The sequence below is a fragment of the Physeter macrocephalus genome, chromosome 8 (assembly GCF_002837175.3).
Source record: "Physeter macrocephalus isolate SW-GA chromosome 8, ASM283717v5, whole genome shotgun sequence".
NCBI classification, from domain to species: Eukaryota; Metazoa; Chordata; class Mammalia; order Artiodactyla; family Physeteridae; genus Physeter; species Physeter macrocephalus.
The window spans coordinates 2559189-2578067 of NC_041221.1; the positions used below are offsets into that span (position 1 = coordinate 2559189).

Sequence of the window (18879 nt, forward strand, 5' to 3'; positions counted from 1 at the left end):
TCCAACAAAGGTTTAGTAGGAGAGAAAACAGAAATCTTTTACAAACCCCAATATCACTCATTTGACTCCAGCCTAAGAGCAGAGAAATGATGACAACAACAGTAAAGTTGACAGTTTGGGGGGGGTGGGGACCGACCATAACTCAGACACTGGAGAAATATATTAATCTTCTTAACAGTTCTAGAAGGAAAATACCCACAATTTATAAATGAAGAATCCAACACACAGAGAGTTTAAGTGACATATCCAAGGTCACACAGCTAGTAAGTGGTAGAACTATGATTTTTATTCTGTCTGCTGCTCTTAGCCTTTTTTTCTGTCTCTACCTTTTGGAGAGCTACCTCAGAGTTCTAGGATTCCATCTACAGGGCTCTTGACATGGCCATGAGCAAACATTAACGACCCAACTTGAAAGTCTGACGTTCATGCTGAAGGCAAAGATGTTTGCTTGTTTTGGCTTCCAAGCAACCAAGTGGATTTCTAAGTCATTCCTTTGCAGAAATTATTTATGGATTTAAGGAACATTCCGGTAATGTCCTCACCAACTAGAGCTCCCAGAGCACAAGGAAATCCCACCACATAAGAACAGATGATCTTTCCATTTCTGTTCCACCAAGGTAAACAAACACACCAACACTACAACAATTAAGGAAAGAACACAAGTATTTTTGACAGTTCAACAGTGCTTGTTGACAGTCATGGAAACACAAGTTCTGAGGGTGTGCTTTTGGAATTGACTCAGAAGGGCCTTCATCTAAAATAATACACACGTTTATCTTTTACCTGTGGAAATATGGATATCTTTCTACCTTTTAGGTCATAAAGATGGAAAGAAACCAGGAATCAATGGGTTGGAGGTGTCACATGGAGGAGACATTCAAAGAACCCATACTTCTCAACATTTTTCCATTATAGTGTTTATTTCCACATGCAACTCTAAATAAGGCAATATTACATTATAAAATCAATAACCTACTTTATACTGGCATTTGGGAATTTCTAAAAATAGAGCTGAAGACTCTATTTAAAATAAAGAAGTCCAATATATCCAGACAAAACTCTAATCCAAAAAGATACATGCACCCCTATGTTCACAGCAGCACTATTTACAGTAGCCAAGACACGGAAACAACCTAAATGTCCACTGAGAGAGAAATGGATAAAGAAGATGTGGTACATATACACAACGGAATATTACTCAGCCATAAAAAGAATGAAATAATGCCATTTGCAGCAACATAGATGGAACTAGAGATTAGCATACTAAATGAAGTCAGAAAGAGAAAGACAAATACCATATGATATCACTTATATGTGGGACGTAAAATATGGCACAGATGAACCTATCTACAAAACAGAAACAGACTCACAGACATAGAGAAGAGACTGGTGGTTGCCAAGGGGGAGGGGGTTGGGAGGCTGGTGTGAGCAGATGTAAGCTATTATATATGTAATGGAGAAACAACAAGGTCCTACTGTGCAGCACAGAGAACTATATTCAGTATCCTATGAAAAACCATATGGAAAAGAATATTTTTATAAAACGAATGCATACATATATATATATAACTGAATGACTTTGCTGTACAGCAGAAATTAATACAACATTGTTAACTGACTATAATTCAATTTTTAAAAAATCAAATCAAATCAAATCAAATAAAGAAGCCCATCTCTCTGCAAACTGTGTATCTCACACCATTCCCATGTGCTGCCAACGTCTGCCTTTCCCAACTGCCATGCAGCGTCCCCTTGTGGAAAGACCCCTGGCTCTGGCTACAGAGGACTGCAGCTGTGCATATAAACACTCTGATCCTGGCAAGAGCCAGATCCTTCACTTCCCTCCCACAGGTTAGCAGTTGAATTCTCCATCCATCAATGACATGACCATTACATCTTCCCATTTGTATTTTTTTGTTCTGTTCCATTTTTTAAACCAATGCCCTCATTTATCAGGAATGAACTCAAGCAGCTTCTTCTGGAGAAAAGACATGGCTGTCTCCTGCCGTTCTGTTGACCCAATTCACTTGGGAAACTTTCTGGAGAAACAGGGTTAAGGTGAGGGAGACGTCTCAGGCCCTTACATGAGAATTATCCATTACCAACTTGGAACGCAACTGACATTGAAAAAGGAACTCCCTACCTATTGGAATACCAAACCAAAAAGATGGAAAGAAAATCAAACAGCCTTATCAGTCAACTCTACCATGCTTCAATCCACACTATGAGATTCCAGACAATCCATAATAAGCCATAAGGACTCATGAACTAGGAAAAAAGAAGTCCTCTGAAGTGACAGTACTGAAAAACTAGGGCAAGTCCCTATAGCTGTAGATGTGTATGATAATACACTACCCACCAGGTAATACTTGCCAAGGATTTAAGATGCTAGATGAAAGGCATTCGTGAAATGCAAAATCCCTCTTATTGTGTTGGGCCCAGAGGCTGTCCCTCTAAGTTCTTTGCAGTGGTGATTAAAGCCATCCCCTTCCATCCCTTCCCTACCTTCCGTTGATGTGAGGTTTATTTGTTTTGTTTTTTGTTTTCGGTATGCGGGCCTCGCACTGCTGTGGCCTCTCCCGTTGCGGAGCGCAGGCTCCAGACGCGCAGGCTCAGCGGCCATGGCTCACGGGCCCAGCCGCTCCGCGGCAAGTGGGATCTTCCAGGACCGGGGCACGAACCTGTGTCCCCTGCATCGGCAGGCGGATTCTCAGCCACTGCGCCACCAGGGAAGCCCCCAATGTGAGGTTTAATTAATGTGCACTTGGGATTTAAGATCCCTAGATGAAAAGGGGACCAGATGTGAAAGTTATTATTATTCTGTTCAAAGTACACTGGTAAACTAACATCTGTGGACACGTTTACCACGTGCCACTTAAAATGGGCTAACGAGGGTCAAATACCAAAATATTTAGGAAGGGATTTTTGAAAGGCTCAGATATCCTCCAGCTATGTTCAGGCCATCATGAGAAGGTAACACATATGACAAATGGTTCACTTTTCTAAGAACCAAAACCTGATCAGACTGGACCAAAATGGGGTGTGTGAAGTGGAAAAGAGAGTCGAACCTGATTACAGACAAGAAAGGGGCCCTCAGAGCAAAAGAAGAGGAGGTGTTTTCTGGTTTGAAGGTAAACGACACATCTGACTGCAGAGAACCCTAAATGATCTTGGAGCATTTCTCGAGCACTCTTGAACTCCTTATGGAACTCATCAGCTACCTACCCTGGCATGATGAAAGTCTTTTTCCTCATCAGCTATAAATAAAGAGATTTGCACATAGAGAAGTCAAAAACAAACTAACTAACTAACACACAAAACACTTACTAACAGAGACCCCATAGCACCAGTGGGATCAGGGCTGTGTGAGCCGTAACAAAGTCGAATCACTGCTCAAGACATGAGGATTACTGGCCACGAGGGTGAGACGGAGAAGGCTGTCTGGCTTACTCTCAACACTGCAGGCAGAGGGATCCTATTAAAACCTCAGTCAGGGCTTCCCTGGTGGCGCAGTGGTTGAGAGTCCGCCTGCCGATGCAGGGGACACGGGTTCGTGCCCCGGTCCGGGAAGATCCCACGTGCCGCGGAGCGGCTGGGCCCGTGAGCCATGGCCACTGAGCCTGTGCGTCCGGAGCCTGTGCTCTGCAACGGGAGAGGCCACAACAGTGAGAGGCCCACTTACTCCAAAAAAAAAAAACAAAAAAAAAAACTTCAGTCAGATCATGTCTCCCACCCATTATCCTCCAAAGCCCTCCCTCCTACCACCCCCTCCCCTGACCACATTCACCCCCTGGAGTCTCCCCCTTGCTCTCTCCAGCCAGGTCCCAGTGGCCTCCAACATGCCAGGCCCAACCTCAGCTCCTCTACCTGCATCACTCCCCATCTGTCAACAAAAGATCTCACTCCCTTAACCCCTTGCCATCTTTGTTTGGAAGTCACCCATGCAATCCCCTAACCCCCTTGTTTAAAAGTTCAAACTCCCAGCACTTCCTGGCTCCCTTCCTAGCTCCCTGGTTCTCCACCACAATGATCACCTGCCAACACACTCCACGTTTGACCTACTTCATCACTGCCTATCTTGCTCCCCCAGAATGTCTACACACACGCGCAGAGATCCTTCTGGGTCTTGCTCGCTCCTGTACCCTCACAACCTGGAAGTGCGCATGGCCCTAAGTGAGGGGCTCAATAAATATTCGTTGAAGACATGAATGATGACTTCAAAAAAGTAAAAGGCAACCTGCCAGGAGAAACGCTGATGTAAACTTCTGGAAAAAGCTTTGAACTCACTCAGTTCCATGTTAATGTGCCCTGTGCACATAGCGACCCCTGGAAGAAAGGTAACAGGATCAAGGCAGGATTGGGCCATTTCCAGTGCCCAGACTACAGCACTTTCAAATACTATCAAGCCCAGTTCCTCCCTCACCATGCCCCACGCAGGGAAGACTGGCTCACATGGAATCTACCCAAGGAATCAGTTCATCAAAAACTGCATCCTTAAGGACTTCCCTGGTGGCGCAGTGGTTAAGAATCTACCAGCCAATGCAGGGGACATGGGTTCAAGCCCTGGTCTGGGAAGATCCCACATGCCACGGAGCAACTAAGCCCATGGGCCACAACTACAGAACTTGCACTCTAGAGCCCATGAGCCACAACTACTGAGCCCCTGTGCCACAACTACTGAGCCGGCACTCCACAACAAGAGAAGCCACCACAATGAGACCATGCACCGCAACAAAGAGTAGCCCCCACTTGCTGCAACTAGAGAAAGCCCACGCACAGCAACGAAGACCCAACACAGCCATAAATAAATAAATAAATAAATAAATAAATTTAATTAAAAAGAAAAAATCCTGTGCTCTGCCTATTCATCCTTGCCCCCCACCCCCCATAGTTTTGCCTTTTCCAGCATGTCATATGGTTGGAGTCATGCAGTATGTAACTTTCTTAGATTAGCTTCTTTCACTTGGTAACATGCATTTAAGTTTCCTCCATGTCTTTTCATGGCTTGAAAGATAGTTTTTAGCCTTGAATAATATTCCATTGTCTGGATGTTCCACAGTTTATTTATCCATTCACCTACTGAAGGACATCTTGGTTGCTTCCAAGTTCTAGCAACTATGAATAAAGCTGCTACAGACATCCGTGTGCAGGGTTTTTGTGTGGATGCTTGTACGTTTTTAATAGCATCTTAGGGAGAGAGAGAGAAATGTAAAGCACAACCTTAGTGAGTTGAAGACAAAATAGGCTTCACACTCTCGAAGAAAGTCCCTCTTTCTAAGAATATTTTTGAGAAGTTAAATTTGTCAAAGAAGTCTGGTTTTAGATTTATACACACATGAATTCATTTCCAACACTACGGTTTTTTCAAGCACTTCAAATGGATTATAAACTCTGAAACGTCATACAGGTTTTGAATATTTTCTTTTGTCCCTATTAATAACGTCTCTCTGTGGGACTTCCTTGTCAATTCCATTACACTTAGTCCATTTTCCCCAACTGGTACCACCAGCTCCTGAGTTCTGTTGCGGGATCCACCATACCTGACAAATCCATCCATGCCTGAATTCCATGAGCCTCTCACTAAGTAAGGCACACAGTAGGTGCTAAAAACAATTGCTAACTGGTAAATGTCTCTGAACATTCCACCAAGTATTCAACCAAGATTATGACAAATTTCCAGACAAAGATTCATAAAAGTCCCTGGACACAGGTATAGAAACAAATTAGAAAAGTAAGCATGCATTCAATCAACTATGTCAACATCTACCATCTACATACTAACTATTAAACAAAAACCAGAGAAAGGTGGGCATCTCAAGTCAGAGAGATCCATCTCTTTAGAAAAGAGGAGCTTACCACCTCCAAACACAGACTGCAGGCCCTAAGGCCCTCACGGCTCAAAGGACTACCAGCCACAGCACCGCTCAGGGGAAACGTGAGCAAAGATGGTATCCAAGAGCCCAAACGTGTAGGACATGAAACACCAGTAGAAACCACTTCTCAACGATTTCTAAAGTCAAAATTCATTCTCAATTTCTAAAATCAAAATGAATTCCCACGCAACCATACTACTCAGGACCGAAATCCTCGACCGTACCACACCAGCTTTAAAAACTCAAATCGAATCACAAGGCAGTTCAGAAGGCCTTCCATTTTACATTTGTAAATGTAGACATTTACAAAATGTCTACTCAAGGCTGACATTTTGCAGACAAATTTCCCACATCCTGTATCTACCACATTCAAAGTATTCCTGGGCTTTCACACCCACTCCCATTTGTGAGTTAAAAAAGAGACCAGAGAAGAGGCCAGGTGGATAAACTGACAGGGGTCACCTGAACTAATGCCCCCACTTGCAGGATTTCAATCTGATTTCAAATTGTAGAAATAAAAGGCAGGCAATCTGAGTTTAAATGCCAACTTGATGTGTTCTTGAAAAGACGGAAATATTTAATATTCAGATCTGCTTTTTGCTTTCTTTTAAACCAAAAAGTCCCAATGAAAAAGTAATCCATGTATAATGTATCTGATTACTCAGAGAAAGCAAGTATACACTCCTATGTTCCCTTTATCTAGCAACAAAATGGTGTGTTTCCCCATTTTGGTTAATTTCTCCACTGCTGAAAATTACTTCCAGATCCAATCTCTTCTTTAGTTTCCATTTCCATCCTATATGAAACCCCCTACTCCTGGAATAAAAAAGAAAGAAAGAAAGAAAGAAAAGCAATCACAACCAGAAGATAACACAATATTTTAAATACAACACCAAAAACAAAATCCAGCAGCATCCGGGTCTAAAACAACATGTTTAAATAAACAACGCAGTAATGTCAAGCTAAAAGTTGAGTCTTGATACATAATACCCCTATTACGGGCTTACCATATAGAGAGAAACTTCTGTACGTCACAAGGACCCCAAGGATATAATTTCCTGACCCAAGCAACTGGCTCACCAAATGTCCAAGGGTTAGGAAGAGCTCAGGTCAAGAAAATTTGGGTCTCTTCACTTCTAGCCCAGTGTTCTTTTCATATTTTATTGAATAAACACTAGCAAATAATGATAATCATTTTTGTTTCAACACAAATGACGTGAGTTTATTTACCTACCTCACCTAATTCTTTTTTTTTTTTTTTTTTTTTCCCCAGTACGTGGGCCTAACACTGCCGTGGCCTCTCCCGTTGCGGAGCACAGGCTCCGGAGGCGCAGGCTCAGCGGCCATGGCTCACGGGCCCAGCCGTTCCGCGGCACGTGGGATCCTCCCGGACCAAGACACGAACTCGCGTCCCCTGCATCGGCAGGCGGACTCTCAACCACTGCGCCACCAGGGAAGCCCCCTCACCTAATTTAAAAAAAAAAAAAAAAATGACCATTCGCCAAAAGGGAAAACTCATTGTACCCTAGCAGGAGATAATTTCTAGCAGTATCAACACTGACAATGGAACCACCATCAAGGAACTGAGTAATAAGACTCCCATGTTCATATTCATGCTATTTATATGATAATTAAAATCACCCTCCAAGGATCTAAAAAGTCAGTAGGTTAGATCTTTTCATGACTGAATGGCCCATCAGGCATCCACACAAACTAGATTCCTCTAAATACTGAAAAGAGTGGAGCAGAAACTAAGTGCCCATATTGGTTGTTTGCTGCTGACTCTTAGAAAGAAACACTGAAGATGTACTGACTGTCCCAGCAACACAGGAAAATCAGAACTGGGAAGAAGCACAGAGACCTGGGGGAGTTGGGCGTGCAAACTGCCCACGTGTCTACCTGGACTTTACTGTGCACAGCTGTGTCACCCTTGTGTCTCTCTCTGCCTCACTTTCCTCACCTGTAAAGCTGGACTGGTAATAGTTCATTGGGTCATTGGGAAGATTCAATGTGTTAGTCCCTGTTAAGCATTTAAAACTGTGCCAGGCAGAGAGCTTAATAAACAAGAGAAATTACTAATAATATTATTATTAACGATTTTCCCAATCATTTCACCATTGAATGACCAATGTCCTGACCCTTCAAATGTACCAAAATTCTAGATGATATCTCTCTTATTTGGCCCCCTACTAACTTTCCCATGGAATTATCTTTCCTCCCCTTCTACACTCTAAGCTCCTTGAGGGCATGTGAGCAGTGCTCACACCTCACTGAATCACCCGAGGACACCTCCAAGGACAATAGCCATAGCTACCCAATGAGTGACTTGTGGAATGAATGAATAAATAAACTCTAACCCCCCTCCCCCCTCCCAATCAGTATGAAGCCTAGTAACTAGATGTCAATCTGTTAACTTGAATAAATACATTATCTCAATTTGGTTTGTAAATGCATTAGAGAACTAAATAGCAACAGTTATTACCCAGAGACTGGACTAGGAAAAGCTTTCAATCAACCCTTGTGGCTTTTGCCTTTTCCACTTAGATGGAACTCCATGCTTGGTTTGCATGCAGGCAATTGCAATTATCTCCAGTGTTTCTTCTAAAGCTAAAGCCACAAACTATTTGATTGTCACAGACTGTCGGCCCTTGATTTTTCTTCCAGGCGTGATTCTGCTGCCTCACGCCCTCCCTGTCTGGGGGTTCTTCATTACCACGCTTCCCATTTCCATCAAAGCCTTCGGTCCCCATCACACAGATTGATGCTGTTGGACCAGCAAAGGGGCCCACTGATAACAGGGTCCCCACCGCTCTATCTCAACTCTCCTGGGATTTCAGACACTTTCACCTGCACCTCCAGCAAAGATAACCCAGGCATCTGGAATGAATTTTTTTTTTCCAGCTCTGAAAGTAATTATCTGCAGTCCCATCTCTCTTCCCCACCCAAGTCCATTCACACTCTCATAATAAAACCGAACTCCACGAGCATCAATTAGGAGCAGGGGGAAAAGCCTGTGCTTTGCGCTGATTGGCTTCTTCCCAAGCTAAACACACTTATGTAAACCTGACTCCATTGCAGCCCAGCCCACACACGTATCAGGGCACCCAGCTCCTCCGGAGTTAAGCTTTTGTTTACCCACTGTCAAGTGGGTATTTCCCAGTCAGCCTCTCCTCCCACGGAGACTGGCGGCAACCACCCCTACCCCCTACCCAGGCAACCAAATGTGACATCAAAGGAGCCCCCGGAGTGGCCATCTGTCCCTGCCATGCCAATGTTTATGCAACGTGGGCAGGAGAGAGACGGGACGACCAAAGAATCCAGGGCATCCTGCTGCATCATACCCAAGGCAAGGACATCCCAGGCTGCATGTGCTACAGAGTAAGTGACAATAAAGTCCTCAGTCTGGCTGGAGAGGTTCCTTCTTCTTAAAAAGAAGGCTGAAACCATTGAACTTTCTTGAGGGTGTGCAAGGAACGGGTTTGATATGTTTCACCTGTGGGTAGGCATCTAAAAATAAAATCAGCTCTCTAATTTTGCAGTCATTTTGTAATATTTTTCAAATATTACACAACTCACCCCCAAAAAGTCCTACCTAAACATGGTTCTTCACACAATACTGACTTTACCAAATTCATGGACGGTGAAGCACTAAGGGGAATTGGCTAAGGTAGAAAAGGTAGGGATCAGAAACAAACCCAGGAGTCTCAGAATTCTAGAATCCTCACCTAAACACCCCTGTCTATATCTAGAATGGCAGGTCAAGATGCATGACAGTGGTCATGGATACAAAAGTCAGATAAACCACAGTTCAAATCCAGGGGCCCCACATCGGGGTGAGTTTGGTGAAGTCACGTGGGTTCCCTAAGCTGGACTTGGGAAGGACAGCACGTCCAAGGTGGTGGTGAGGTTCCATCACAGACTCTGCTGACAGCACCGAGCAGAATCCCAGGCACGCAGTAGGTGCTCAATGTACGTGGTCTCTTCTCCTCTGCATCTTCAGTTCTAGCCCAGCCCTCTTTCCGGGACCTCACGATGGGGGCACGCCCAGTTGGTCAAAGAGGAGAGGTCCCTGTGGACGGTGAGGCTGACCACCAGCTCAAGTTCAACACACAAACTCTACTGAGGGACATCATGGTTATTTTTCAAATGGGGGGGAAAAAAAGACACTTGACATGCTTCACCTACCATTTTCATAAAGTTTGTCAAACCACATCCCAAGAAGTGGAAGAGAATCTACATTATTCATCACATACATCTGCTTAAACTCCCTCAGGGGGAAGACGGCTAGCCACCGTGCTCGAAGCCAAGAGATGATCCATCCACCCTGTGATTCAGCTTGAACAGCTGCAGTGTGAAGACGCACACACAGGCTTACCCAAAAATGGTCTTAACAATTTTTAGATTTGCCGCCTCGCTTATTTCATTTTTTTCAATTTTGTCCCTTGACCTCACGATTTCCCTTCATTCATAGAACCCGGAAACAACCGTGGCATTTCTCTGGACAGCTTGGACCAGGTTTTGATTAATCCCCAAAGAATCAAATCACCAAACGCTTACTGTGTGGTTCTGGGCACCATGACAGCGCTCAAGGCTTTACAGTCAAGTTGGGAGGAGAGAAGATAGACAAGGCAACATCTGACAAATAATACTGGTTCGAGAGGAAAAAAATGACTCTGGGCTGCAACAGGCTGGAAAGGCAGCAGGGAGGAGGTGGGCGTGCTCTGACTCTGAAAGACAGCCGGGGGAAGGTCACTCCACGAGGAGAGCCAGTGGACACCTGCCCAGAGACAGGACTCAGTAAGGCTGTTTGGGGACAGTGCAAAGGTCAGCTGGGTCGTTCAGCCACTCATCAAGCAAGCATTTACAAAACACCCCATGGCAGTCATTATAATCCACGATGAGGCAAATATACAGAAAAGGATGAGTAGTCCTGCCTTGGAGAGACACACGGAAGCGTTCTGGTTAAGAGCACAGCCCCCGGAGTCAGGCGACCGGGGCTCAAATCCTAGCTCCCCCCGGCTTGAACGCTGTTACTTGGGAAAAGTTACTTAAGCCACAGATGAGAATTCGTGTTTAAGTTACTTATTAGAAGCATTTCCAGAGAAAACCAGTTTGGGGCGTAGGAGAAGGAAGCCACAGGGGCTCTTTGGAGACAGGGGAAACCTCAGAGATGTCCTGAAATACCTGTGCCCTCCTGATGGTCAGCCCGAGCTAAGGACTGCCCCAGGGGTACCAGGATTCCAGTCAAAGGGAAATCAAACCCTGAGGCCAGCTGGCCAACAAAGAGAAGGGGTTGCTGGCTGGTGGGCTGAAAGCACGCGGGGGAAGCTTATATGCACGAAAGATAACATGGATCTGCAAGGATGGGGACAGAGCACGGACGGCATGCGCTCAAGGGGTTAATCGTTGTTTTTATCATTATTGTATTATTATCCTTTATATTATTTTTACCCCTTAAAAAAAAGCCAATAACCCAATTATGACAATACAATGGGATGTAAAATAAGAGTGCGAGGTCTCCAGGCTGCCATGTGCAGACAGAGAAAGGCATGACTAAAGCTGCCAGTCTGGATTCAGGCGGCCAGGAGAACAGGTAAGACAGGAAGAACAGGTCACCAAGACCCGAAAAGCAGCCCTGCGATGCTGGTGGGAAACTACAAACTACAGGGATTAGAATGCAAAAGCGTGCAGCCATCACAGAAGAAAGTTAGAAACAGAACTACCATATGATCCAGCAATCCCACATCTGGGTATTTACCCAAAAGAAATAAAAGCAGGATCTCCAAAAGATATTAGCACTGTTCGTTGCAGCATTATTCACAGTAGTCAAAATGGGGAAACCACCTAAATGTCCATCGATGGAGGAATGAGGGGAAAAAAAGGTGGCAAAAAAGGCAGTATACATATGTGCATGTACACACTCCAGAATATTATTCAGCCTTCAAAAAGAAGGATAGGGCTTCCCTGGTGGCGCAGTGGTTGAGAGTCCGCCTGCCGATGCAGGGGCCACGGGTTCGTGCCCCGGTCCGGGAGGATCCCACGTACCGCGGAGCGGCTGGGCCCGTGAGCCACGGCCGCTGGGCCTGCGCGTCCGGAGCCTGTGCTCCGCAACGGGAGAGGCCACAACAGTGAGAGGCCCGCGTACCGCAAAAAAAAAAAAAAGAGAGAGATTCCACTCATATGAGGTATCTAAAATAGTCTAACTCATGAAAGCAAAGGACAGAATGGTGGTTGCCAGGGGCTGGAGGGAGGGGGAATGGGGAGGTGCTAATCAACAGGTATTAAATTTCAGTTACGCCAGATGGGTAGGTTCTAGAGACTCGCTGTAAGATACTGTACCTACTGCTAATACTGTACTGTACATTTAAAAATCTGATCAGACGGTAGATCACATGTTGGGTTCTTAATACAGTTTAAAAAAACAATTTTTTTTTTTAATTGCAGGGCTCATGCCTCAGGAAGCATCTGTAATTCACCCTCTCCATCAAATCGGTAGTCACATCTTCTGTTCAAATCCTGGATCAACTAGCAAAGGACCAAAATCTGATACATGTTCAGTAATACAGCATTATGTACCTACTAACAAGGCTTGAGTGGCTTTGTTCATGGGAGGAAGGCAAACTTGAAAAGAATAAGTACAACTCTGTGTAGTTATAAAGCCCCTTTTGGTCTAAATCATTCTCTCCCAGTGAAGTAGAGGGGGTTTGCTCAGGGCACACGTCACGGTCCCCACATGGCAGAAGGAACTGAAGAGCACAAGTCCCTTTTTGCTGGACTTCCCTGGAAGAGCCTCATGCCACACACAGGAAGTAGGAAAGGGGTCTCTGGAGCAGATTTCTTTTCTCCGAGTGCCCGCACATCGTGCTCCTTTACCATTAGATCCTTCCAGCGGGAAGCCCCTTGCCTCTCTCATGCAATGATGACATCCCATCGGAGCACAGCAGTGACGCCCACGTGAAATATTCCACTGTAACCAGGCCCACTTCCCAGTCTAGATGAAGTTTAGATGGAGGCTCACCCTATCTGTTAAAAGTAACATGATCTCATGTCCAACAGCCCAGAAAAAACCCGTTCCGATACCAAGCTTCCCCTGCTGCTGTCCAAAGGTTACCCTGGAAAGTCTCTAAAATAATAGAATCTGAGAATCAACGGGAGTCTTCTTCCTCACGACTCAAGGCGTAAGGAATCAGTGCACAGGGGTGAAGGGTCACAAGGGGCAGACTCACCCAGCTCACGGTGGCCCTGACTTGGGGTGCACCCCTACCCCCTCCTCATCAAGCCCGAAAGACTGGCCTGTCCATGCGAATGACCCAAGAAGAAAGGGAGCCCGCATCAGAAGGTTCCCAGGAAACCCATTTCAAAGCCTCAGATTCTGACTGGGTAGAATCAGAACCCCTCTCTTCCCACCAAAACAACAGTCACAAATAATGAACCTCCTATTGTCCTGGAACAGGAGGATTCCGGCAGGATCGTAAGACAAGAAGGTCTTTAAAAGCTTGACTCTTCACGTCCCAGCCTTCAGCAAACACCCCACTTACCCCATCCCAAAAAGGAGAGGCTTCTCAAGATCTCCAGATGTGCCATCCACAGGGACAGCTCACATTCTAGGTGAGAGGCTAGGATTCAGAGCATCACACCCTACGGTACCAACCCTCCTCCTCCTCCTGGCCTTCGGGTCTAGAAAGGTGGGCCTCAGTCCACTGTGGCTCTACCTACAAGAGCAGACACAGGTAAAGAATGGGTTTTGTGCTCATTTTTTATATTCCTCTAGAGGATGCAAGCTCCTCCTCAGAAACCTTAATGAGATAATACAGGAAAAGTACCTCATATGTTGTAGACACTAAATAAATCAGTATTTAGTATTCGTATTTTAATAGTCAAAGAAGCATTTACCAGGCCCTTACTCCACTAAGGCTTTGTAGAAAGCACTGTGGCCATGCTTATTTTTGCCCACCCAAATCTCATAATTTATGAAAGTCAGAATTCTCAAACACTAAAGTGTATGATTCCAAGGTATCACGTGAGGCTCTATGATCTAGTCCAAGATCTCACAAATCCATCCCGAACCATTAAAAAATGCAGCTTTCCAAAAGTGATGACCTCTCCCCAAAAAGTTTTACCAATGAACACCATGCTCATACTTTGTGTTCAAGCAAGAGAATCAAAATAAACTGGGGAAGCGGTGCTGTAAAACACTAAAGAAGACTATGGGCCCTCTTGTTCTCCATCCTCATAAAAACACCAGCTAAAACAAACAGCGGCTCCGGTGCTGTTAGTCAGTACTCAGGGTCACAGCGGACAGGACAGACCAAGGGTAGTTAGTTAATCAATCTGCTGTCTTGGAAAATAACTCCATGGCAGAGGCCGATTCACTCCACAAAATGTAAACCAAGACTCACTCCTTGGGCAGAACAGCAAACGATGATGACACCGCACCATAAAGCCTTTTCCCAGCTCACAATCCTTTCCTGTGCCCTGTTCAGCACTTTGCAACACTGGATGCCTAAATAAACATTTAACTAATTATGCCATATATTCCCCAGGATCTTTTTAGTGGAGAAACCTCACGGAGCAAACAGCTAAAGTTTGGTTGTCTTCAATAATGCTATAATCCTTTGCGCAGGAATATTAACCAGCCAACCTCCTCCGCCCTGTGTTCTTCCTTTCCCTTCTTGGTTATGAGATCAGCCGTAGCATCCAACAATCCACACTTCCCCCCAAAGCACAGAGGAACTGCAAGCTCAGGAAAAATATTCTAGGAAAATGCAGCGGCAATACAAAATCGATATGCTTATCACCAGCCCCGTCTACCTCCCAGTTAAATTCTGGAGTAACTAAACAAACTTTGCCTTTAAAGAAGCAACCCCACTAACTTACAAACCAGTTTCTGACAAGTTTTGAGCTGTGTACCCATTTCATTTGTACACTAAAGACGGCAAAAAAAAAAAAAAAAAAAAAGGGAGGAAGGAAAGAAGGAAGGAAGAAAGGAAGGGAGGGAGGAAATAAGAACAGAGAAGTGAGAGCCTCAAGGAGGTGAGATGAACTGAAGGAAAAAATAACAATGATCCCAGGAAGATAAGATTAAAAGTGGAGGGGAAAAAATATACAGCCAGTTTACCACCAATCAACTAGGATAAGATGAAAATACTGAAAATATGGAAAGTGCCCCTGGTAATCCATCTCCCCATAATGAAGAAAAAACAAATGATAGAACTGGTGTTGTTTTATTCTGTTGCAATAACCTTGAAGGAAGGCACTGAGAGAACTACAGTATTGGAAAAGGGTAGGAGAGGAAAATACTCAGTGTACTACAATTTAATAAGTGTCTACTTTGTGCCAAACCACGAGACAGGTACCTTATGTGAAAACTCATATAGAAATCTCACAGCAGCCCCCCTAAAGCAGTTTTCATTATTTCCATCTCACAGCAGGGGAAATGCAGGCTCAGAGAGGTTAGGTAATTTTCCCGGGGCCACTCAGCTAAAAGTGACAGAGCAGGAATTCAAACCCAGCTCCTTCTGACTCCGAAGTTCTTGTTCTTATACTGCCACATACTCAGAAAGATTTTCTGAGAAAACCAAAATGCCAAGGCTCATGCATTAAATTTGACCCAAAATGAAACATTCTTCCTCAGTCATTACAGCAAACTTGTGCCTCAGTTAACCTGTATTGTTAAGCGGGTTGAAAGCACTTCCAATTCACATTAAATTACCAGTAAGTCTTGTGTAAGTTCTAGTTAGATGTTTCTAAAACAATTTCGCAGGGTGTGTCCCAGTGAATATACAAAACCCACCTTACAACAATTTGATCCAATGTGTGTAATACTCAAGAATACAAAGTATGTTTTTCATAAAACTAAAAAACATTATGTCAAAGACACATAGAGATAAATACATAATGTCTTCATACAACTAGTAGACTCAGTTACTTAGTTTTAAAGGATCTTAAAATCTTTTTTGACAGAGTTCCACAGGGCAGAATTTTTTAAATGCATGTAAATTTAAAAGAAGTAGTGTTTGTTTATGCTTCATTTAAAATACAAACAAAACCAAAGTTAGGTCTTTCAAAAGACCAATGAAACTGATAATACTTTAGCAAGGCTGATCAAGAAGAAAAGAGAAAAGGCACAAATAACCAATGCCAGAAATGAAAAAGGAAACATTTCTACAGATGCTATATCTATAGTCTTTAAAAACATTATGAAAGAATATTATGTGTAACTTTATACCAATAAATTTTTTAATGAAATGGGAAAATTCCCATTTAAAAAAAACAAAAACAAAACTAGCTACTAAACCAAGATCATGTTAATGGTCCTATTTTTATTGAACAAATTGAACCGGCAATAAAAAAATAAAAATAAAAAATTCAAATAGCCAGAGCCAAACCAGGTTATTTATGGGAGAGGTAAAGGAACCATAAGAAAAAAAATGATACAGAAGTTATAACACCTGCAAGGTCATATAGTAAAATTAACCGAATTTCAAATGTCTGCGTGATGATGTCCCCCAGCAGTCCCACGGGACAGTGTCTAGAAACCTTTATGAATAATATATTCCCCTTTCTCCAGCAGAGGATTACCAGTTCCATAAAACTCCACCAACAAGGGTCTATTAGTCAGTTTCACCAGAACTATCACCAGATCCAGTCTCGTTATCTTTCCCGTTGGGTGAGTTGCTAAAGGTTCCTTGGGAGGTAGGAGGAATCAGGAGCAAGTTCATATCTACCTGCATGTTCTTTTTGAGCCCATAGCAAGCTAGAAAGCAGGGCTCCAGCAGCTGTGACAGCCTGGACCATGCAACCTGTTGTTCCTCCCTGGGACATGTCTAGATTGGTTGAAAAGTAACTTCATTTTACTTCTGTATCATAAACTTCAGGGAAACTGGAGGGTGAAAGCAAACTATGTAAAACTGTGGCCACAGCAACCTGTCCCCTGAGCCCTGAAGTTCAAGTGGAAGGTGGTCTGGGAAAGCCAGGTTCTTCCGTTCTTAGAAGAATGACAGAATCAGCTACTAACATCCTCCTAATCGCACCCACCCCAGAACTGGGAGAAACATTTGTAAAATAAAATTTGGTTTTCTACAAATATAGTGAGATCTACACATTTATTAACCTTCTTTTCTGGCCCTAAAAGTAAGACAATTCTCTAAAAATTCGTACAAAGCATTAGCTTACAAAACACACATACACACAGCTCACACTGCTCTGTACTAACCTGCTGATCAGATATGAAATAGATGACACAGATAATAGTTAACCCTAAAGCCTCCATCGAACTCCCTCTGCAGTGAGTAAACACCACACATGTCAATGAAAGCTCCTGAGGGCCTCGAAATAAAACCTAAAGAATGTTCGCACTTGGCCAACTTCATCGTTTGCTGAGACACATGAAGTGTCTCTTGCAATCATCTCAACCCCAGTACCACACTCCACCCAAACTTCCTCTCCCCTTCCCAACCGAAATTGACTTAGGCAATCAATCTAAAGATAAATCAGCTGCCACAGAAAATAACATTTTCCAAAAAAAAAAAAAAAAAAAAGATCCAGATAAACAGGTAACACCTCAATAGCCAGGAAGCCTTGAGCTGAACTCACTTAAAGCAGACACAAAATTAACGAGAAACCGAGACTTCCGATGGATGCCTCTCTCCAGAACTCCCGTCCAGGAGCCTGCTGGGTGTCACAGCTTCAGATATTCCTTTGGAAGTTTTTGTCACTTAAATCCCAAGACTTTCACGGCGTTCATTTTCAAAGACACTGAGCTGTAATTACTGAACGCGCAGCAGGACCTGCGAGGACAGGGCGCATCTTTGGTGGGTAACATGATCCCACAGTCTCCTTCCCGATCCCGGACTCTGTGCGCGGTCCCTGGTTACAGAAGGCAAGTGAAGCGCTTTCGAAGCCCGAACCCCTATTTCCCTGAAGCTAAAACTTACATGGGTGGCGTCGCTGGGCAGCCCCAGGGCAGCGTGGAGTCGCGGCTCGCCAGCCCCGGGCGTGGGGCTCGGGGCGCACAGGTCCCCGCGCGGCAGCTGCAGAGCCCGGGGCTCTCATCCCGCCTCTCCTATAGCCCAGAGCCACCCTCCGAGGCTGGCCCACACCACGCAATACAAAGAAATTTGCCGGTGAAAAGAAAGGGTTTTTAAATTCAAGCTCACCACTGCTCAGCAAGGCGCACATGCTTCTCCCGTCTTGCTTCCCATCTCTCAAACTTCCAGTAACAGAAATGAGGAAGCAGCAGCCTTCCCCCGGTTTCTGGCAGTAGGAGTGGGCGTAACTTGTGAAGTTTTGTGCTATGATGAATCTGGTCATTTGGGTGTGTTGGAGAGGGTTGGTGTCTCCTCCCCGGTCTCCTCCCCGTCCACCGTCACCTCCCTCCTCTCCGCCTCCTCCAGTTTAATTCTCCCCTTTGGAGCTGGCAACGCCGCAAACTCCCCTGCGCTCAGCTCCTCCCATCCTTAGGGGAAATTAATTCCTAACAGGTTTTTACCATTTTACAGATGAACCTGGTCGCCCTGCAGAAAGCCTAAGTTCTTGTCAAATTATTTTTCAATAGCACATGGCAAGAAAGCAGTGCCCCTTACGGGATTTAAGAGGCTATAAATCTTCAATAACTGCTCAGCACCCCCCTCTTCCCCGGCAGGAATCCAGTGGGCGCTTCAGCAAGTGGAGACCTAATTCCTGAACATCTAGTTTAAAATAGTGGAGGACAGGGAAAAAAAAAGAAAACAAACAAACAAAAAACACCTTTCAGGGCTTCCCTGGTGGCGCAGTGGTTGAGAATCCACTTGCCAGTGAAGGGGACACGGGTTCGAGCCCTGGTCCGGGAAGATCCCACACGCCGGGGAGCAACTAAGCTGGTGAGCCACAACTACTGAGCCTGCGCTCTAGAGCCCACGTGCCACAACTTCTGAAGCTCACATGCCTAGAGCCCATGCTCCACAACAAGAGAAGCGACCACAATGAGAAGCCTGCACACCGCAGAGTAGCCCCCGCTCACCGCAAC

At 44.6% G+C, this 18879-nt stretch overlaps 1 protein-coding gene across 1 annotated transcript in view; it reads right to left on the reverse strand.

Moving 5' to 3' along the window:
* The window catches only part of TIAM1 (TIAM Rac1 associated GEF 1), a 212283-nt gene extending 194136 nt beyond the window's left edge, over nt 1–18147 (reverse strand). Inside the window, exon 1 of the mRNA XM_055086392.1 lies at nt 18032–18147. The gene's annotated coding sequence lies outside the window, so the exon portion shown is untranslated. The remainder of the gene's footprint in view (nt 1–18031) is intronic.
* Nucleotides 18148–18879: the final 732 nt, after the last annotated feature.